This window comes from Falco biarmicus, chromosome 4 (genome assembly GCF_023638135.1).
Source record: "Falco biarmicus isolate bFalBia1 chromosome 4, bFalBia1.pri, whole genome shotgun sequence".
In the NCBI taxonomy this organism is placed as follows: domain Eukaryota; kingdom Metazoa; phylum Chordata; class Aves; order Falconiformes; family Falconidae; genus Falco; species Falco biarmicus.
In genome coordinates, this window is record NC_079291.1 from 80,510,306 (window position 1) to 80,533,954 (window position 23,649).

Here is a 23,649-nt window from a genome sequence, read left to right on the forward strand (position 1 = left end):
CTATAAATTCCAGACCCACAGAAACTGCTTTCTACTATTATCATCCCACATTCTGTAGTTATTTTGCACTTTTTATGGTGTCAATGTTATTTCCTATTGAACTGCATAACAGCTAATTTAACTTAGATAAATTAGCTGAAATGAAAACATAGTGTGACTGCGGCCCTAATTGCTTTCTTTTTTATTAAAAAAAGGAAAAAATATATTCTAAACCCATGAAGCATATCTGCAGGGTATGCAATTAGCTCCAGACTGCAGAGACCCTTGAAGAAGGTGCTGTGCAAATTACCCATCACTTTTGTCACTTCTCACTCAGTATATACCATATGGGAACGTTCAGCAGAGATTGTGTAGAGGTAAACACCATCTTTTTGCAGAGCTCACCCATGGAGCAAGGTTTAGCAGGCAGCAATGCTTATATTTGTGTACTTCAATCTGAAAAGCTTCCTACGTATTTAGCCTTCTACCTATCTTAATTTGCTTTGCTGAATCTTAGAATCATAGAATGGTTTTGGTTGAAGGGATCTTAAAGATCATCTAGTTCCAACCCCTCTGCAATGAGCAAAGACTTTTTTCACTGGTCCAGGTTTCTCCAACCTCCATCCAACCTGGCCTTGAATGAACACTGTCAGGGATGGGGCATCCACAGCTTCTCTGGACAACATACATGCTCCAATGCCTTGCCACCCTCACAGTAAAGAATTTCTTCCCGATACCTCATCTAAATCTGCCCTCTTTCAGCTTAAAGCCGTTCCCTCTTGTCCTGTCACTACAGGCCCTACTAAAAAGTCTGTCCCCATCTTTCTTCTAACCCCCCTTCAGACACTAGAAGGCCACTATAAGGTCTCCCTCTTGTCCAGGCTGAACAGCCCCAACTCTCTCAGCCTGTCTTCACAGGGAAGGTGCTCCAGCCCTCTGGTCACCTTCGTGGCCTCCTCTGGGCTTGCTCCAACAGGTCCATGTCCTTCTCATGTTGGGGGCCCCAGAGCTGAGCACAGTGCTCCAGGTGGGGTCTCACCCTCTCTCTCTCTCCTCTTCAGCTGCAAATTCTATTGTATTTCTTCAGTAACTAATTTGATTGGAGTGTGCATTATTCCATTGCATGGAATAAGACATGAAGGATGGTGCTAAAGGTTTACAGGGAGGCCCTCCTGCTGTTAGTATCTGTAAACCTCAGGCAGTAGCTTCCAACTGACGTGGGAAAAAATTGCTTGCATAGCATAGGACTGATGTTGGAATGACAAGAAACTGCTGGGGCAGATTTGGTAGTAAAAGTTTGTTAAACCAGCGTTGCTGCCGAAGAAATTACATAATGTTTTTTACCCTGATTTCTGATAAGGTAGCAAACATTCAGGGCATTCCTAAGTTAGAAAAACACCCTGATTTAGCTTCGTCTGCTTTTTGACCAGTTCTTAGATAGTCCTGATGAATCTATAGTGCACAAGCTCTTCTAAGAAATGCTCAACTCCTTTTTCATGTGTTATTCACACTTTGTGTCTGAAGTGTTCCCCTCAAATCCCATTAAATCACCTCCTATGTGCTGACATTCTTCTCGATCTTCTGACCTTTTCAAGCAAATTAGAAAGACACTCATATACATCTCTTCAGCCACATTTTTCTATTGATAAAAATTCTGAGTGCTCATCTAACACTTTTCAACTTCAAAGCTCTTCAGAAGTGAGGGACCTGATCCAAAGTCTGTTGAAATAAATGAATAGTCTTTCCGTTAGCTTCACAGGGACTTAAACTCTAAATTGTGGCCCTATTCCTGTCACTTTCCCCCCTTCTGTTCTTTGAAGACCTGCTGTTTTTTGCACCTACTTAAGTTTTAGGCTCTGGGTAGTAACTCTCCTATTGTGCTCCTGTTTGGCAGTGGCATAATGAGACCATTTGTGACAGTAGCTTTCTGAGATGTGCTCAAAATTGGGGTATAAATAGTCTCATAAGCCCTTTGTAACTAAGGGATGTCTTTATATGTGAGCCTCTAGCCTGTCATTCACAGTAATTTCTTCAGATGAGATGGCAATGAGGTCTCTATATTGGTAACAAAACAAGCCCTCCTTTGAGTTTCCAGATGGTTCCATGATTCTTCCCTTAAGCCCATCGCACTGTTAGAGAACTCCTTTTCTCCTGTCAACAAACTGAATGGGTAATTCCACTTCTTCAAAGACTATAGGAGGCTTTATCCTTGTAAAACTAGTTCAAGAGTCTGGAAACGCTTTGCTGCTCACAGCTTGGTGAGCAGCAATCTCTGTGCAAGGGTGTAGGTAGAGACTGTTCATTTAACAGCTCTACTTTGGCTTTAACTGTGCTTCTAGTTTTTCATCCTTTATAACTCCTGGTTTTCCTGCGTTTGCAACATTGCTTCTTTCTTTCTGGCAGATTTTGCGTTCTCTATGCTGACAAAATTCTGCATTAGTTCTTTCCCCTGTTCATGTTTTCTCTTCCTTGTCTGTTACATGAGTTTTGTTTCTGTGTTTTATCAGCTTTCCTGTTTGTTTATTTATTTATTCACTCCCAGTATTTGGTTTTCTCTTCTCCCTACAGGATACTCTGCTTCTGTGGAGGTGAACGGAACATTGTCAGCTGACAATGTGTAGGCAGGTGGTCAGTAGGGATTACTGATACCAGAAATAGTCCTCCTTCAGTCTGTTAACTGTACTGTGGCTGTTTTCATTGTTGCTTTTTCTGTAAGTCAGCCAGAGCCATTTAAGATCTGTGTGTGACGGTCAGTGTGTGTGACTTGCAGGTCTGAGAGCTCCTTGGGCATCAGGGTTGTGATTTACCTTGTTGCTGCTGTTGTTTTTGAGCACTGTGGAACCCATGTTCAACAAAGTACACAAGCAGTACTTTTACGTGCCTGTGTAAGCTTCTGTTCTTACCACTGGTAGGCTCTTCATTACCTCCAATTATCTGTCTTTTCATTAGGTTGGAGCTTGAATTAAATTAACTATCAGTTCTACTTATTCCTGCACTTGACTTCCTAGACCCTACTCAATTCACATTTTAATTTCTCTTCGAACAGTATGACCACTTAGATCTGATACAATGGATGTTAGTAACCCGTCCTCAACTTGTCGTTGCAATTGGATAATGCTGCAGCTGAATTACCTCTAATTCTCTGTTTTTAATAAAAGAAACAGATTCTGCCAAGGCAGCCAGATTGCCTCTTGCTTGTTTGCTTTCCTCACAAGTATGTTGGCACTGTCTCCCGTTTCCCTTTCTTTGAACTGATGTTAAGTCCAGATTTATTACAAACAAGATGCACATTTTATTTAACAGCCAAAGTGATTAACCATTAGAGCAGGCTGCTGTAGAAGGTGGTGGGAATCCTCCTAGAAAGTAAACATGGATCAGGGGGGTTAACAGTGGCTTCTCTGGGTGGAATCCAGTGTTGTTTGTTTTACAAAATGTCAGTCTAAGTGGTGTGATTGTCCCTCCTAAATCAGTGTTATGCTAATGTACTGTGAAACATGCTCTTGTTATTCAAGTCCAGTGAAACATTTGATGTGAGATCTGGGGCTCCTAACTCTTTCAGAGATGTGTATCAATGGGCTTTACAAGCTGTGTGAGTTTCCTTAACACACAGTTTAATGATCACCATCTTCCACATGGTATGTAACAAAATGTTTAGGAAAAAAATACTTCAAGGAAATTATAAAGCTGTGAAAATTATATGTTTGAATGCAGCATTTATAGACTTTGGTGCCTTTCTTCAAACGTCATCGCAAATCCTTTCCCGAAATCCTAGCACTAGAATTATTTATATGTGCTGTGTATGCTCAGCTTCTATTTAAGCAGATGCAATACTGTGTTCCAAATCTGCATTTCCTGACTGGAACCAGCACCACTCCATAAAGATACGATAACACATCAAAAGAAATAATGAGATACCGTGGCAGGAGTGTATCTTTCCAAGGCTGTGTCGTGGTTTAACCCCAGGTGGCAACTAAGTGCCACACAGCTGCTTGCTCACTCACCCCTGGTGGGATGGGAGAGAGAATTAGAAAAAAGAGAAAACTTTTGGGTTGAGATAAGGACAGTTTAATAGGTAAAGCAAAAGCCACCCACACAAGCGAAGTAACACAAGAAATTAATTCACTATTTCCCATCAACATACCATCAATGTTGGATGGTATGGAATATCTCTTTGGTCAGTTGGGGTCAGCTGTCCTGGCTGTGTCCCCTCCCAGCTTCATGTGCACCCCCAACCTACTCACTGGTGGGGTGATATGAGTAGCAGAAAAGGCCTTGACTCTAAGGACTGCTCAGTAATAATGAAAATGTCCCTGTATGATCAGCACTGTTTTCAGCACAAATCCAAAACACAGCCCCATACTAGCTACTATGAAGAAAACCCAGCCAAAACTAGCACAGGCTGTATCAATTGCTGACTCTAAGGTTAAAAAAGATCAGTATTTCACTTCAAAGATTTGTTTTTATCAGTTCTTGCTTATTTGGTAAACAGTGAACATTCTATGGGTGGCTAAGGTGTTTGGAAATAGTTTAATATGGTATTTTGATTGTAATTTGTGTTTCTTGCAGCTGCCAGCAATTTAAGACTTTTGAGTAGAGCTGGATGTTATACATCACTTCTTTAGGGGCCAAGGTTGGCAGGGAGAAAATCTACATAGAAACAGTGAAGATGGCAGCTACTGGTGTAATTATTGGAGAGTAAGTGGAGATATACTTATGGAGATTTTTTGCAGCCTTCAGCTTTTCTCTCATTCATCATAATGATTAATCTCAAAAGCTATACATCTCTTTCTTCAACCACATATCTCCTTGATACTTTAGCAAAGAAATAGGATTTTTCTAAAGGCAATTTTCTTCCAAGAAACAACACAGACCATTTCCTTTTGGACTTCATTGTTGGCAGAAAATTTTCACTGTGGTAACCTCTATAGCAAATTCAAGAGTTTATAACAGAAAAATGAAAGCAATTAGTTTTATGATTAAATTCACATTGGCATTGAGGAGCAGGTAAATATTTTTAGTTTCCATGTTCATTCAGATGAAACGGTCCTGGACCTAGTAGAACAATGGAGAAGGCCTTAGTATAGAAAGTAATAAAAAGACAATTGGCTTTTCTGTGTTTTTAATAACTGTCCTGGGATACTGTTTTCTTTGGAGAAACAAACACATCTGTCCAATACACATATCATTTTAATCACTCTGTGTGTGTGTGTATTATATATGATTAATTTGGTTTCGCTTACTCTTGAGCTGATAACCAGCTTTGCATTTACAAGCATCCTGCAGCTGATACTGTTGCCAACATTAGTGTTGTAAGGTGTTGGTGGTATGGCATAGAGTTTTCTGCAGACATGAGCAAGATTCCCTGATGTCATTATGGAAGGTAAATAGGACTGGAGTGAATACTGTGGGTTAGATCATACCTTGAATAAGCAGACAAATGTCACCTGCAGCCTGAGTGGTAGCCGCTTGTGTTCCAAGGTACCTCTTTTAATAGCAATTATTGGCTCTTCTTTCTCTCCAGGAGCAGGATGATGAATGTCCTGTCACAGCCCCAAATGTGTCTGTGCCCCTTCATGTCTAGTGAAAGGGTATATATAATCCAGGGTCTGCCTTTCCCCTGCCTCTGTCAGCCTCTCCTTGGCTGATGACCTGTGGAAAGGATGTGAAGCAGGAATTTCAGGCTGTCTGCTCCTGTGCAGGTCTATTATCCATGTTAAAAATCTAGTCTTAAAATGTAGTACCTAAGAGATGAGAAACTAAGAAATTTGACCCTATAGCAGAGGTAATTGTTGGTAAGATGATGCTTCACCTTGGCAACATCATCATGTTAGAATTAATGATGACAGAGTATGTTGTGATGACTGAGTGAGGAGCACTTATTTAAACTTCATCTCTTGTTCCTACAGTGTTTTATTTGAATTGGTTGAATTAGTTTTTCTCAGATGTTAGATTTATGCTTGCATTCCCTTGTATGAAAACACGGTTTTATCCAACTAAGAGTTTGTTGTTTCCAGTTGCAGGGAGATGGTTAGCTGTTGGTTCACAGAACTAGAAGAGGGTATTATTCTTGTGTACTAAAATGGAGAGATGTTAGTTTTTAGAACAATGATGAATTTAATTTGCATGTCTTCAGTAGTTAAAACAGCCCAGGTGTTTGTTGTTAGGTCATAGCCTGAAGAAAAGGCCACCATTTCTTGTTCAGTGTTTTGAATTTAAGGGTTTTTTATGCCTCTAAACTTTACTGACCCAGTCTGAAGTACACTTTTAGAGTGCATGATGCTCTAGGGTCTAAAAGGGAGTGAAAGTTGGATGAAGGTCTGAATGACTGAAGAAGGCTTGTATCCTGAAACTTGGATGCTCTTTGCAAACTGTATTTGACTAATGAAAATGAACCAACTTCCTACAAACTTTGCCCTACCCCTATTGCAGTTTGTCTTTGGTGTAAAGGATATAACCATAGGCTGTTCGAGATCTACAACTGCCGTCTACAATGCTTTAGTAATATTTAGGCAAAATTTTCTTTGGTTTAAGCTTGTTTTCACTCCAAGCCAAACTGAGGAAAAAGGACAGGTATTTTCTGTTTTGACGACTTTTCTGATTACTCCTGTTATTTTGTATCTTTTTACCATTTATCTACGTAGTGGCATGCTTGACTGAGGAATGAAAAAGGTATCTCATCCTGTCACATATTTCTTTGTTGAAGATGACCCTTCACTTTAATCCTGGCTTTACCTGGAGCATACTGCTTCCTGAGAAATCATCTTATCCATCATTTGACATGTGATTTTGTAGGGTCATATGTGAAACAACCCCACAAAATGCATCATCTGACCTGTTTTGATGTGATGTGACATAAGTTGTAACTGTTACTTTTTTGCTGCTGGTACAGTCATTTTAGGGGCGCTTTACCTGCATTGCCCATGAAGTAGCAGTTTAGCCTGTTTGCTGACAATACACATTACTTTTGGGATTTTAAGCATATCTCTAGTTTCCACTCTACTTTAGGAAATCTGAAGGATTCTTAGGGATATATTTGCAGTATAATTTCTAGGGGTTTGTTGCACACCTATTTCTGTCAAGGGAAGTTAATGTTGTCAGCACGTTCATCTCACGAAAGATGAGCCAGTATTCTCTAGGCAGTGTTGTATGTTGAAGTTTGGTGTCAAACCTCTTAGAAATCATAAGGCAGATAAGCAAAAGAGGAAAAAAACCCCAAACCTTCATAATTTCTTTTGCAAATGGGGTTCTATTTACGTACCTTTTAAAAAATGCTTTTTGCATTAGGCAATCAGAACAATGTTTAACAAAGCAAAACATACTAAGATATCTGCTTATGCTGTAAGCTTTCCAATGCAAGTTAAAACCCCCTGAACACTCTCATTTATTAGACACTGATCCATGTTGAGCAGGTTTACAATAGCAATAGCAGTTTCTGACCTAATGGAGAATTGTTGAAATGGCCACTTATTCAGCATCACTTATTTTAAAAGACATTCTGTTCTTCCACAACTTAAAATAAAAATTATGAGTCAAGGACTCACACTGGTGCTTTTGCAGTACCTAAAATAATAGGATCTTATGTGACACTGCAATAAAGACAAAAAAAATAATGCACTTAACAGGAAAAATATGAAGATGTACTCATTGCAAGCAATTCACCCTCAAGTTACCACCAATATCCACCTTTAAGGCCTTACAGCTGTATAAATATATTCACTACAATGATGTGAAATTGTATATGAAGTAATTTCACTATCATCTTTGAACAGTACCAAACCATACATAACTAAATTTCACCAAAATTTAGGCACAAACTCCTCCATCAGCTCAGGGTCCTTTGAAAGTGGGTCCAAGTGTTTTCAAATACATTTGGGCTTTCAATCAGTCTTAGCTGAGTTATGACTTAGTAGCAAAACTGCAAACCCAGATGAGCTTTGGGGAGACTTTGGTTTCACTGTGAACGTTTTATTCAAGCCTGAAACCTGATGAGATGAAGCGTAGTAGGGAGGGATTTTTTTTCCTTCTAAAGCTTATGAAAGTTATTTACTTGATCTCTTTGCAAAATCCCCGAAGGTTCTACACTGTAATGTTCCTTTATTATTGCTCATCTCTCACCTGTAACAGAACCACAGAGGCTGCAGATTGCCTGGAGACTCCCGGAGTCAGGGATGATGCCCCAGGCATTGTTACATGTCTTGTGTGTTAAAGTTAGATGGTAGAGGGGAAAAACAAAAAAGAAAAGCAAGTGTAGTGTTCTCTCAGGGCATCAATTTTTGCAAGATACTTCAGGGGAATTTGTAAGTGAGAAAGAAGCTGTGTCTTTATGTTTTAGCAGTTTAATTATGTCTATATTAATAAAGAATTTGAAGGAGACTAGGAATGATTGTTACAGTTCAAGGATCTACTCATTGATTGTAGTGCAGTGCAATGGATGGCTGTAAAACCTGACCAGATAATTCCAAGTAGAAATCAGAAACGGCTCACTGGAGCAAGGTTTTTTTATCTTGCTCTGGACCTGGGATGGAAAGAGGGGCTCTGGACTGTGCGGAGGTTGTCTGTGTACAGGTATGGAGAGGACATCTCTACTTCAACAGCATTATTTTGATAGATGCTGTAATGTGTATATGCAGAAATGTGCTTTTCACAAATACCATTCTTCTAGCAGTGAAGTCTGTGCAGCTAGGATTTGTTCTGGTTTCATCTCCATTTCTGCAGCCAGTCACCCAGTCAGGTGCAAGGTACTCAGTATCCCATAACTCAGATACCTGTTCCCCTCGATCTATGCAGGCAACTGCTGGAAAAGATGAAACCCCTTTTCCTTTTAATTGCAAAACTGTACAATGCTGGTTCTTGTTCTGTAGTGCATTGCTGGGTACACTTCTTTTCATAATGACTTCTGTATCAGGCAATAGCATACATATCACATAACGGGATGCTTCTTTTGAACTTGGCTTTGACTGAATAGCAGCGTCTTACAAAATTCAACATGAATGTCTGGAATTTGTATCAGAAGTGACCCTAGGCAACAGTCTTTGAAATACCCCTGCTTTGAAATTTATAATAATGTAGCCTCCTTTTGAGGTCAGTCCATCCCTCTTTGGCTTTGTTGATACCAAGAAGGTGAACAAAGGTGGTGCTGTATGCAGTGAATGAGTACAGGTTTAATGACCAGGAGAAAAGCAGATGACACTTATTATGCTGTGAGCTGGTTTTGAACAAAGTCCTTGGAAACCATATGCAAATAAAGGCACTATTTTATTGAATGGGCTTCTTTGTGTCAGCTGCAAAAGTGGACAAAGCTGATGTTTGTATCTTCAAGAGGGAATTCTTTGAAACAGTGATCCTGTTCCTAGGAGAAGGTACAGTAATCCTAGGTAGTAGCCTGGGAGGTCAAAATATTTTGCAGTATGAAAATTGGTAGGGCTTTATTGGTGTAATCATGATTTTAAAGTAAACTTTCTAGCCTTAGCAAATGATTGCTGTGGTGCTCTCAAGTTGTGCTGTGCAATTGTTTCCATTAATACTTTGATCTTTGGCTTTGTGTATGAAAAGCATTTTAAATGACCACCAACCCAAAGTGTTATTGAACAAAACAGCTTGTTGTATTTTATGTCCTTGCCCATGCAGTAGCATTTGGTTTTCTGTGAAGTTTCTTTTAATGTAAATTTCCCAGCAGATTCTTTTTTACTAGAGAAGCCACATGAAAATAACCATAGTTTGTACTTGATAAATTATTGATCTGGCAGCAGTTGCTTGCTAAACAATTCTCTCTCATGCTAAAAGTGCTGTTCTGCAGTATAGTGGAGAGTTATTTTGATCTTTTTTTTTAGATGCAAAGATATTCATACCAAATTCAAAGTTAATATATGTGACAATATGTATCTGATAGCAATTTTAGTGCACCTCTACCCAGTGAATCATTTCTGTTTACCTTTTTTTGGTGGCTGTTGAAATTAAGAGGGAACATACCATGATTTCTGCATCCTTGGTTTCTGTCTGATCTTTGACTCTCTAAGCCTTACTGAAGAGTTTGTGCTTCTCACAGTTAGCTGCTGGGAACAACCAACTGACATTTATTTGTCTTTGGAAGATTTAATGGAAGACCTTTATTTTAAAGTGAGTTTTGGAGACCTCTGAAGCTGTAAAGCTAAAGCCAGCCCAACTGTTAATACCACTAGGCTGAACTTAGCCCCACAGATAACCAGTAGGACTTCATTATGAAACTATAGTCATGTGTTTTGCATAAGGTCACTTTAATTACTTCAGCAACATTAATCCTAAATTAACAAGGCTTATGTGTGGCAAATGTATTAAAAAGGGCATATGTTTTCACCCAGCAAAATTAGGATGTTTGAAAGTGATATGCTGTCAATAGAAAGGACAGAGAAAGAAAAGATCATAATATAAATTTTCTTCTGATGGGCATTTGAAAGTCATCCTTCCTACTACAAATATATAACATGGGACAGTATTTTCCTCTGAGCTGAAGTTTCTTTCTTGGCTCTTTGTGCTTTTTTTTGTGCCATCAGTCCCAACAACTTCTGTACCCTAGACCCAGTTACGCAGACAATCACAAGCTGGAAGGAAGAGAGCATATCCTGAAAGGGGAGCTTTCTCTCTACTCCCTTCCTGGGGTGGGTGCTGAGTGCTGGCAGGTAAGGACAGCACTGAGCAGTGGATTTCAGGAGCAAGGACACAGTCCCCTTTCTTCTGTTTTGAGGAGAAGTGTATGGAGATGCAAAGTTGGTCACCCTGCCAGTCTGGCCATAGAGAACTGAAAGATTTTTGACCTAGTTTAATAGGAGCTGAAGTCCAGGATTAGGTTATAATGATTGCATGGGTGATGGATTAGAGCTCAAAGCAGAGGTTCTAATGGAGGCTTAACATGTAACTCAGAGGAGAGTTTGACCTCTTTCACCTAGTAAAACATAGGCCTAGAAGAGTTGTGATTTGTTTCTAAATACAGCACAGGCATGAACACTAGAGGAGCAGACCTTGCTGGTGTAAGAGTGAAGGGTGAGAGTTGTCCAAGAGTGCATTTGGGTTTGTAATTAGAAGAGTTTTTCTCAGATCAGTGGAGCAGTAGACTTCTGCAACAGCCTTACAGGAGAAGTCGTCAGGGTGAAAATCTAAGCTCTTAAGTTCTATTAAAGCTGACAAGAGTTAAGAGCAGCTTTCCATTGTAAAGAAGAATTTACACGTATACTTTAATAAGTTATTGAAACATTTCTTAGCCAGAGTATTAGAAATGCAGAGCATCACTTGTAAACTGTCGTCACGGTTATTACTTACTACTTTTGTATCCAAGTGAGGTCACCACCTTATTGGCTAGATATGCTGACAATGCAAAGAGCACTCCTGCTTCAGGTTTCTTTAATTGGATGAGACAAACTAAAGGTAGCAAGGAAAACAGCAGCAAAGAGAAACAAAGAAGTGAAGTGACTTGCCCAAGGTCAGCCAGCATGTCTCATTTCTGTTTCTGTCTCCCAGTGCACACATTTTCTCTTCCTGGAGTAAAATGGGTGAATTCTGCAACGCATGTCTCATTCGTTATGAGTAGTCAGGTGAGAATTCTTATCTTGCAGTTTCAGGAGCTGCTGGTTTGCTGCTACTTCAGTGAAAGAAACATTTTCCTTAACACATAACAGAAGCTATAAAATGAAAGGTGAAGTGAAAAATGGTTAAGATACTGTAACTTGCAAAATCAAAATCCAGCACTGCACAACAATAGGAAGCAGAGAATTTGCTGAACAATGGGGAACTTCCCCTCTTGTTGTGTGTTTGAACTCGGATGCAAAAATGAAGTTTGTCCTGTATGCTAAATAATTAACACAGACCGTAAAAGTAAAGAGTAGTTAAGGTAATGTCTAATTTTAGCTGAGAAAAACCACAGCGTACCTTGTCCATGCTCCACCATAAAGAAATTGGCTCCACTTTTCTATTCCCATTGTTAGCATCCTAATGTGACTAGGCATCCCCTTCTTTCTCAGTTCTGGACCTCCCACACATGAAGAGAACCCTGTAGTCTTTCAAAAGTTTTGTTTTTAATTAGCTGTAATTATATAAAGGCTCCTAATATATTTTTTTCCTCAAAATAGCACCTAAATACAGTCTGCACTCACAGATCTTGCGTACCTAGATATTAAGATACATAATAATTTTGGTTTCTCTGATGTAAATGCAAAAAAAAATGACATGATTTGGGTATGGAGGAGTAATGTGGACTTAATAGGCATTATTACATGTAAAGCACAGTTCAGTGGAAGGATAAAAATAACACATGATTTTTCTTGTAAAGAGATTCCTGTTTCTTTCTTCTAAGTCAATCAATGTTTTGTTTGGGTACCACCATCAACATACTTTCTATTTTTTGATTCTGTTCTTTTTTTAATGACAGTTACTTTGCCTGAAGTATTTCATAGATAGGTAAGTAGAAATAAAGCATCGTGTTCTCTGAGATGTGAAGAGGACTCTTCATCTTTAAAAGACACAGTCTGTGTCCTGTTTTAATTACTATTACCCTTATGGTCTAGAGATAATTTCCAACATAGATCAGGAAATCTTCATGACCTCTTTTCCAGTTCTTAGGGCAGCTGCACCTCCTCACAACCTGTTTTATACTCCTTTTAACAGGTTTTGAAACTAATTTCACTTGTAAAACCTTTTGAAAAGCTTTGAATCTAGAAGCAGGAGTATGCAAGGACCTGAACTGATAAAATTCAGTTTATTACAGGGTTGACAGGGATGCAACTCTGAACAATTATGGCTAAAAGAATGATCCTCTTGCTTTGAGAGAACAACCCTTTTAGGTTTTGAAAAGGGTGGGCTCCTTTCTTCTGCAACTCTGATGTTGGGGAATAACACTCAGTGTGGCTTGAGACGCCTCTGGGATCCACCCTGGTCCTTCAACTTTCCGATTTCTCACTGTGACATAAATTGTTGGAGTTTATATTTCTCTATATTGCCATAGGTGGGGTTTTTTTTCTTGGAAAGATGGTTAACTCTTAAAGTAGGCCAATTTGAATTCCAGGTTTGGTCTAGTAACTTTCTCATTAATCTCTCTTATAACAGTAATTAACTTAATGATATGCAGTGATTTATTGGTGAAATTCTGCTAAAGAAGTGATCTATACAAGGTTTTATGAGCTGCAAGGTGAGATGAGTAGTGTATGTTGTATTATATGCTGAAAGGATGGTTTCAGCTGTTTCTTCTGTAAAGTGGGAAATATAAAGTCAATTTGCTTTGTTTATATACTTTTGATCATAATTCACTAATGTACATGGTGTTCTTTTCTCATAAACCGTTAGAAAAAAGTAAAGTATTCAAGAAGGACCAAATGCATTCTTTAGGTGGGAAGTTCTTTACAAGTTGAGCAAGGGGAGGAAAGGCATCTTTTTCAATGTTTATTCCCCTACACAAAGAATTTCTGACTGAGTTGCTGGAATGAGATGTAGCACCTGCTGGATAATGCAGAAGTTGAAAATACCTTTGTGTGGCTTTCTGTGCCCACAAACACGATTCTCTTCTGTGAAGGCACCATATCTTTGAGCTCTGCCGAGCTCCTGAGCTTGCCCAGGGTGAAATGAAATGTCACTGTTACTTTTCCAAATAATGTTACAGTAAATGATCTTCCACTTTGTGTTCAAGGACAGTAAACGGGGCAGATAGAATGATAGAACTTGACAGGATTTCCTGATTGTCAGTTCTGGTCTCACGATATCTGAGTTTCCTTCCCTTTGATGTACAAGGAATGAAATGATTATGAGTGCTGACATATAATTTATTGTCATTGGACACCTCACAGAGTCGAACAGGCAGTTTCTGAGTGATATTCCACGTGTGTTCTTGACACCTCTGAATTGTTACACTCTGTTTATGATCAAAAGATAGATGTTTACCATATTTTTTTAAATAATAAAAAAATAAATTCTGGACAGCTAGGAAAGTAGCTAAAAGAATTAGCCAATTGGACTTGCTCATTTTAATACTAAAGACAAACTTTGTAGAATGGAGGTCAGAAGTTCCTTGTCTGTCTCTGTGTAAAGCAATGATTGTTTTATACATCTAGACTCCTCTCATGCCCTCTTAGTTGGCTTCTCAGTTCAGAAGTGATTTGAAAATCAGGGCTCTAATGTGGAACCTAATGAAATCAAATGTTTCACATTTGGCAATGGGATTTTCAAGTATTGCTTTGCTTGGATAATGCTATAATGTAAGCCACTCTTCTTGTTGGCTTGATACTTACTGTGATGTGTGTAAGAATTAATGAGCAAATAGAGAAAAGTACCTGACTCTCTCCTTTTATTGCATTTGCTCCCGGTTTCACTTGGAGGGAAAAGTAATGCATGTGAGCCAAATAGTGGTTAAATTTTTTGGTGGCTCTTAGCTTTGGAGAGTACTGTGATCCCTTGGCCTTTGCTTGCTGTTACATAGGACCTTAAACTAGAAAACCCATGAGCAAAGCCCCACTAAATTGACAAAGAGACTTTTTTTTATCAATAAGCTACTGTGTGCCTGGCTAAAGTTAACTATTATCCCTGTGTAGGGGATAGCCGCTCACCAACTGCTTATTGTGCATAAGTTCCTCTTGATTTAACAAAAAGAATCAATTAGAAAGGCAGCCAGAAGTATCATCGTGTGTCATATTAATTTAAACATTGTTTTTTGCAGTTAAAAACTTTATATTCATCAGTAATTTGTTAGATTTATCCCACTCCTCCCATCCTCCCAGTCTCTGATGCACGAAATTATTAAACTTAATTGGTTTGCTCTGGACACTACTCATTTCTCAAAATTTATTGCAATTATACAATACCCATAGCTCATTTATTTTTTGTTTCCTGGTGATTAAAACTTAAGACACTGAAAAATGTTATATGTGTTTTCCTTTTCATCACTAATCCTTTTATGTCCCCTACATTCAAGACACGTTCTGTAGTCATGAATCAATAAAACAGCAAAATTCACAGGCAGGCTTAATTTATAGCTAACTATAGGAAAAACAGAATGCAGGTCAGAAATCTTGAAACATTTTTAGGAAGATATTTTGGGTTTGTCTCAGTGTTTTTTCTTAACAGTGAAAGCATTCCTGTATGTTTTACCTCAAATGGAGGTAAAAATTAGGTTGTTACAGAATCATAGAAGCTGAAGAAGGGAACTGACCTGTGGTTCTGGCCACACTGGGTTGTGTGGTGATATCCCAGTGAGTGGCTGTCTCTGCCCGCTGGTATATTAGAGGTCTGCATGTGGTTTAACTTGATGAAGGGAGACCCGAATGGGACATCTTGTCTAGTTCAGGGTGCAGAGAGGATTTGGTTTTTTGAAAAGTGTCACTTAGCCTCCATGTATCATGACTAGTCACACAGACTTGTTCTAAAATGTATTTAGGTACCTACATGGGACTGAGAAGAGACTAGGTAAATTCATGAGAGCAAATATGTCTGCTGAAGGCTCCTAAGCCCAGAGATTCTGCTGCTGAGGTGCTGCTTTTTCAAGGCTGGGCAGTATTCCATGGAAACACCATCACATGCTTACCCTGTTTTTATCCTCTTTCTGAGCTATTAGCTCTGGCTATTAGCGCCTTTTAAAAAACAATCGTAGTTATTTATTATAACTAGTTATTATTATAGTTAGTTATTAACGTTAGTTAATAACGTAGTTGTTATTATAACAGAAGCATTATGTTAGCAACACTGAGTGATATGGTTACACCCAAACGAGGTAAAGGGAGAGAGGGAAGGAGGGGAGGTAAAAAATGATGGGAAATCTTCGGGTTTCATGAGCTGGAGCTGATGCTGGTCCTAATCATCCCCATCTTTTCTGTGGAGGGCTAGTTCTGCTTGTCTTTGCCCAGGAGGTGGAGGCTGTGCTTCTCCCTGGGTTCATTCAGCCCCCACCATGTTGCCTGTAGCTGCTAGGTCAGCATCCCAGTGATTGTATTGCTTTCTGGGAGAAGAAGCACTTCTAAGGACTGTTTCCACGAAGTGGTAGCATGTTGGGGTGTGGTCCTTACCCTGCAGCATGTAAATTTCCCAACTCACTCACTTTAATCTCCAGCCTTGGCTCTGCTGGTTCTCCCGGAGGTGGCTGAACCCAGCTGCCTACTCTGCTGTGAGTGTTTTCGTGACAGGTGGTGGCCCCAGTCTGGGTCTTCCCTGAGTACTGTCCCCACTGAGTACCCCCACACTGACTCAGGGAACTGGGCTGGGTAGGCTTTTGGTGTGATCCAGAGTGGCTGTTCTGACCTTCTTGTCAGGAGGCATTTGGAGGACCCTCAAGGATCCCATTCTACATAGGCAATGTGCATTCCATGCTGAGATGCTGCTTTGTTGTATTTGTAGGTGAGTGATGGAGGTGAAGAGGGAACAATTAATACCATTATAACAACTACTTGTATTTTTAGCATTAGCTAAAGCAGGATCTAAGTAGGAGGCACAAATATTTCTTCAGGCAGAAAAACTCCCTAGATAATGCAGCAGAACAATGCGTGTGACAGGGCAGTGATATCTTTTCAGGACAATGCAGAGTATGTTAATTCGATATATACTCAAATCATGTAGAGTCTTTTCCAGCTGAAATAGCAGCAAAGCTATTCAGAGCAAATATATGCAGTGGCTGAACTTCCTTTAGCACTTTGTGAATGGAGTTCAAGTACTGAGAGGTTGGCCTACTTCCAGAAAGCAGGGCTTTTGTTTCCAGTGCTGGCAGAACAATGTTTGGGAAATAAACTTGCATCTGAAATGTAAACATATCCTCTAGTTCACCAGACTTCTGAAATCAGCTAAAGTGAGTTAAAACAATTAAGTACCGTGAGGTGGAAGTGTGGTACTTGAAGATACTGTAGAGAAGTGATTTGAAGTGTTCATCTCTTTGGAGCTGAGAAGCTTCTTCGTAGACAGATGGGCCTGTGCAGTGTTGTTTTTCTGATTCTACTTGAGCCCACAAAATTCAGTCCGCAAAATTACCAATCGTTCTTTCTCTCAGTGTTAACAGAGGAAGATAAATTAGTATGCAGATATTTATCTCTGGACAGATTCATTATCCTCCTCTTCTTGTGTCCGTAGTGAAAGGTTGGTGAAAGCCAAGGCAAATAGCAGCCATCTACTTGTAAGTTGTTTCAGGGACTTTATTTACAAGGAATTGTTACAGGCCTTTTGGTCCAAATCTTGCTCACATGGCAGCCAGTGGAAAACACTCCTTTTGACCTGAGAGGGAAATGAATCAGGTTTCTCATGTTTTTATAAGTCCTATAAAATGTTGGCTTTCTTCTCAGATATTTCTTTGAGTGAGTGAGAAAAATAATAAAAAAGTGTTTAATTTCTGGCATGCCTTCCAGCTGAAATCCTCTAAGTGCTTTTTTTTAGAACCTGTGTGGATTTCACTTCACAGCGTCCCTGTAATTCTGGTAACACTCATTTCAGCATTATAGATGGGAAGGTGAGAGAAGCTACTTGACATTCTCAGGCCAAATCTGTATGAGCACCAATCTCCTCTTCTGGCACTGTTCCCACAATGCTATTTTTCTCCTTAGTTATAGTGGGCCTCCACCAGCAAGCTGAAATTTTTCCTCGGGTATGAGCACTTCAAACCACTGAATAAAGTTTCTCAAAATTGTAACTAGGCCTGAGCTGCCCAGACTTCAGCACTACATGACCTTTAATGGTGGTCAAGGAGTCTTGCAGAGAAAGGTGATGAGTTCACCTGGCCAGTTTACAGCAGGAAATAGAGCAGGTGGATTTTGGTGATTATCGCACATGCCACACTCTCCCCAGATTCTAGGTATCCGCCCACTGCACATACTTATATTCTGTCTTTCATTTGCCTGGAAACTCCCTGCTAATGTTAAACATCACTGCTGTTTAAAACATGAAACAATATCTGTTACTAGTTTAAAATGAAAATCAAGCCTCCCATATCTAACACCACCTTTATTTCAAACTTTTCTTAGGAAGTATGAGCAGTCATTCAACTCTTCCATGTTTTCATCATCCTCCTACTCTCTAGTGGGGACTTTTCTTTATTGAAACGTGTAACGAAAGAAAAGACTTGCACTCTTAAATCAGGTTTATTGGTGTCGTTGAGATGATAACCTGATGACAAACACCACAGTGGCTGAGCTGCATCACAGTCTCATGTCAATTGCTGGTAACACAAGTAACAATTGTGTTGGATAGGGTAGGATAAGAATTTCTGGCTGAGAGCTTGAGTTTTTAGGCAGTGAACCAGCTATGGATATGACTGCCAGTGGTTTCAAAAGCTGACCTGCCACAAAAAATTGCTATTTGTGTTGTCTTATCCAGATTTATTCCACAAACCAATGAGTTTAATGGGCTTAAACTCCCCACCTTTCTCTTTCATTTGCCTGACAGGTGTCTGTCAGCTCAGCTTTTGATTATCACTTTTTGCTGTCAGCAAAGGAGAAGTCCATCTATGTTTTTATTACAGAAGGCTGGAAAAACTTCAGTTGAAGTTGTCCATACCTGGGACTCCATTCCCTCTGAGATGGAGGTTCCAAACACTGCATTTTCTTCCATTGTCAAAATGCTGAACATGCTCTGCAAAGTGGCATCATCTTTTCCCTATGTATAGCTGAACAAAGCAACATGTGAAATTTCCAGTTTGAGAGTAGAGAAGCTGGGGTCACAGGGCAGAAAACAATAACCTTACAAGAGGACCAATTTTTAATCAAAAGGTGAATGACATATGAAATGCATTATTATGGGCACTGTAACATTTAGTTTGCTGGAAGCAACTAGAGTCCCATAACATAATTAATTACAGCTTATAAAGGACCTCTGGAATTTATACTGACCTTTTTTACCTTTTTTTTCTTTCTTTATAAAGCTGGTGGTTAACTTGTTCATCAGTCATTTCATTGTGATTTAGCCTGTGTACTCCATAATCATGGGATTCTTGTAAAGAAGCATTTTGGATGCATTTCATCAAGGCATCCTACTTGTGCTCAGGTTACGAGGAAATCAGTGAGCTTTATGCACCTGCTTAACTTTAAACAGCCAGGAGAGGTGGTGTTTCAGAGGGCATGGGAAACCATTTTCATGTTCTGGGAAAAATGCTGCCATCCTGAAAAGAATTGTGTCTTTACACAGGACAAAAAACCCAAAACAACCTGGAGGTTTTGCTGTTGTTATTCTTAAACTGAAAATAGTAATGAAGCAATTGCTTCTGGTCAAATGAATACTTTGTTTCTACTCCAAGATTTTATTGTTAAGTCTTGAGTTCTTTTTTTTTTTTTTCTATAATTAACAATTTTCTAAATAAAAAAATCATTGCAAGAAAGAAACACAAGCATTCAAATATTCAAATATGCCAGGGTTACTACAGTCATGTACTGAGACTCCAGCAGCATGAACAGCTTTGAGCTGAAGTTTCTCCAGCTGGAAATTGGCACATCTGTATACAGGCGACCACTAAAGTTGCATGAAAAGGGTTAAGTAGAAGAGAAATAGAAGGGGATTTTTACTTGGCTTATGCTTCTGGAGTAAAAAACTGTGAAAAGTTTAAGTCCTCCAGCACAGGCCTGTAAAGTCCTACAATCAAATTGATTTCCATGCAGGTCGAACTGCCTTTTGCATTGGGGAAATGAGCACATGCATCATAGCACAGGAGGGAGTGGGAGGATAACGGACATATTTAATTTCATTCTGAACCTGATCGTGCTGTGACATGATGGGAGTGCTCTGTCCCTTGTTCTCCTGCTGAACAATGAGAACTCACACAGATTACAGGAGCAAAACATCTGGTAAAGTGGATGGTGTAATTATGTGTGCAAATATGTTATGGCTTAACCTGACAGCTAGCTAAACACTACACAGCCACTCACTACCCCCCCACGCCCCCAACACCAGCAGTGGGATGGGGGAGACAATTGGGGGGAAAAATGTCAAATTAATGGACTGAGATAAAGACGGTTTTAATAGGACAGAAACAGAAGGGAAAATGATAACGATAAAAGAATATACAAAACAGGTGATGCACAGTGCAATTCCTCACCACCCCACTGACTAATACCCAGCCAGTTCCCAAGCAGTGGCCCTCAGCCAGCTTTCCTCCTAGTTTATATAGTGAACATGACACCATGTGGTATGGAATGTCCCTTTGGTTAGTTGGGGTTGGCTGTCCCAGCTGTGTCCTCTTTCAGCTTCTTGTGCTGCCCCCCAGTCTGCTTGCTGGTGGGGTGGTGTGAGAAGCTGAAAAGTCCTTGACTTAGTGTAAAAACTATTTAGCAACAACTAAAACATCAGTGTGTTACCAACATTATTCTCATCCTAAATCCAAAACACAGCACTACAGCAGCTATTAGGAAGAAAATTAACTCTATCTCAGCCAAAACCAGGATAAAATGTAAGACAAAAGTTTGAAAAAGAAGAGAAGGAGATAACTGATTTAGTGCTGTATATCTACAGTTTGCAGTGATGTTTTTCTGTAAAAGTAAATATAACAGTGCTGGCCTGTGGCTGCTCTGTTTTGTTGCTACTGATGAGGCAAAGGAGGAAGGCACAGAAGGGGGTTTATATTTATTTTCTTTTGTTGAAAAGAGCTTTCTCCTTCAGAAGAGACCCCAAAGCTAGATTATAAGAACATCCTGGAAATAATTCAGTGAATCAACTTGTGAGATAGTCTTCAGCTTATTCTCTCACAGGTCTGTTGCCATTACAGTTAAATTCAATCCCTTAGGAAGTTGTCTCCTTGCAGCAGTGCGTATTAACAACAGATTGCTCCGGGTTAGTAATGAAAATGCTTTCAGTAAAACTGTGTGTGGGGAAAAAACTGTTTCAACAGTGCTACGGAAAACCCCCATCAAGTCTCAGGGTCTCCTGTGGCTGATATACATAGATGTTATACATGCAATGTTATTGTAAGTTTGGTCTTTGGTGTATCCTTAAGGAAATGAGATTACAGTCACATTCTGAGTGTGTATGTGGGAGACTAACACCTTGCCTCATAACTTTTGAACCTAGGGGTTGATTTAAGCCACATTTGATGGAGAGGCAGATATGCCCAAGGTATTTAAGTTCATACATGCTTCATGAAAATAGATGCCGATGGAAGGGCAAAAACTTAGAAGTATCCTTTGTATAATCCTCAACCATGGGAAATGGTTTACTTGCAGGTTATTGAACATGCGTAAAAATCCCCAGAGGAAAGGGTGATCTGTACAGACTCCAGCCGTGTATATCTTTGCACTTGATTTGTTAGAAGAAAAGAAAAAGAGCAGCTGTGATTTAAATATCCTGTTCTATAGAGCTGGATGAAAACTAGAGAGAATATTATCCAAAAACATCAGGACAGTTCATTTGGCTTCTTTTCCTGAAAATTCAAAATAGTGATGGGAAATGACAAACTTCAGGTAATTGTAGTTATTTAACCAATTAATGCAGCTTGATTGGCTGAGTTAAATAAAATCCTTTTCCCTTATGAGTCCATTTTTTGACTCTTCAGATTCATTTCTTGAAGATGATCTCGTGCCCTGATACGAGTTAGACAGACATACCAGTTATCCAGGACTGACCCCTCCTGACCCTTTGCCCTGACTTGATTTCTGTGGGTATTTTATTTCTGTATCAGGTAATAAGATAGCAATCTGATTAAGAGGTGATGAGAAACTGAAATACATTGATGCACAATAAGTTCAAGAAAAAGCTAATTGAGAAATCAAAACACAGACACCAACTCTTCTCAATGTTGACATAGATCTTCTAAAATACAGAAAATCTTTTAAATCCCTCCAAATCTTGTTCGCTGTCAGAGATCAGGTTAGTAACTTTAGAAGTAAGGTTGTACCCATGTAATTTTTTTTCCCTGTTGTACTTTGAGATTATTAAAGGACCTGTTGGTTAGTGAAATGCAGTTGATACATTTTTCTTTTATTTTTATAGCTAGGTGAATTCTTTTTAAATATGGTGTGTGTTTCTGAAGGAATTATCTTTAAAAATGGCAATACTTATTTAGTCTAAATAGCTTTTAGGAAGATACAGGCTGTGCCATTCATTTTTGTGCCTTCATAAAAATGTTGCTGAAGTGACAAGTAGGGTCACTCTTTCATGTGTACTGGCTTCCTTAAGCCTACTGGCGTCAGAAAGGTGCTGGTTAATAGCTCTGTCTTTTAAGCTTTAAGTAATTCAATTCCTTGGGCTACTACATAGCTTCTTAAAACTTGGCAACACTTGAACCTTTTAGGAAAGCTGATATGAAAAGGACTCTATCTAAATAGCTGAATTTTAACATAACTCCTTATGGCTTGATTGCCAGTTCTGGGTAAAAAAAAAAAAAAAAAAAATCAAACTGAAATATTTTCTCTGTTGCCAACTGCTTGAATTTTTTTGGTTGTATGATACTGTTGCCAAGAAATAAAGCACAAAATCTGACCCTGAACCTTTGGGAAATGCTTAGAAAAACAAATCAGTTGCGTTCCCTGCTCACACTCACAAATGAATTGCTGCCAAATCCTTGAGAAAGAAAAGGTCCCACTGAACAGTCATGGTGTGGGGAGGCCAATGCTTGTTGACACTAGATGAGGATATTTTTGAATAAATATCACAGTGCCTGTGAAACTGAGGGCAACGCCCCAAGTCAATGAGAACCTGCTTAGCTTTTTCTTTGGCAATGAAATACACAGTGAATCTTCTAAGTAGCAAGATGATCCTAGTTAGCTTTGCAGGAGTAGTACATTTTCCTGTGCTTAATTATTAAAAGAAAGCTGTATAATGGGTCTTTGGAATTTTGTGATCCACTAATCAATTCATCCACTTTTGCATAATGCATGTGGCATCAATGTTATTCCATTTCAAGATCACTTAGGAAAAACTTGCCAATCTGCTCATTGCTCCTCTGCAGTGCAAACACAAACACACAGCTTGCAATGCCATTTGCCTTCTGTGTTTATTTAGAGCCAGCTGTAAATGTTCCCAACAATTAGCATTTAAAGAAGAAAAAAGAAGTCCATAATTCCTACCTTTGAGTGAGATCCTTCAAGATGCTAGGCCTTTGGATCTGTGAAAGGTTCCCTTCACAGTGCTGAGGAACATTAGAACCCTCCCTGTGAGATCCTAAGGATGAATACTCAGTGAGCCTTGCTCTGCAGGATGGCATGCTGTCCAGCTGGGGTTCTTCACCTGAAACCTTTTCTTCATCATATGTCTGAAGAAAAAACCTTTCAAACAACTGAGCAAGACTTACTCTTGCCTTTTAAATCCCAACTGCTGCACAATGTAAAATTAAGGAAAGGGCTACCCATACTTACTGCCTGTAATAGCCTAGCAGAGCTCAAATCCTCTTCTTCCACCCCTAGGGTAGCTTCTTCAAATGAGGCTTTTTCTGCTGAGGTGAAAAAGGGTGTTCTTCACCTCTGGATGAAGAAGAACAGTAAGAGAAAGAAGCATGAAGGAAAATGTGTCTCTGTAGCTTCATGGTTAGAATGTATTTGTGGTAGGGTGTGGGTGGGTGGGTAGGCAGAGGCAAAGGAAATCCTATGGCCTAGTCTCCAAACTGTTTGTTTGATGATTATCTAGTGTGATCTGTGTGATGGTTGCCACGGTGCTCTGTTCTGCTTACATGGAGGCTGACCTTCATCTGGGCAGATCTGAAGTAAGAAACAACAGCTGTAGTGTTTGAGGAGCAGCTTGGCTGAGTTTTACACTACAGATTTGGAT

At 39.4% G+C, this 23,649-nt stretch overlaps 1 long non-coding RNA gene across 3 annotated transcripts; it reads right to left on the reverse strand.

Annotated features, from left to right (window-relative positions):
- Positions 1–2,870: 2,870 nt before the first annotated feature.
- On the reverse strand, positions 2,871–23,392 carry LOC130148963 (uncharacterized). Of its 3 annotated transcripts, none has more exons than XR_008821732.1 (4): positions 23,241–23,392; positions 22,953–23,137; positions 11,878–12,005; positions 2,871–5,628 (listed from the first exon to the last, which is right to left on the reverse strand). It is a non-coding gene; the product is annotated as an uncharacterized LOC130148963 (long non-coding RNA). The 3 variants fall into 3 exon arrangements; XR_008821731.1 differs by having other exon boundaries at positions 2,871–5,031; positions 5,400–12,005; XR_008821730.1 differs by having other exon boundaries at positions 2,871–12,005.
- Between the last annotated feature and the right edge of the window lie 257 nt (positions 23,393–23,649).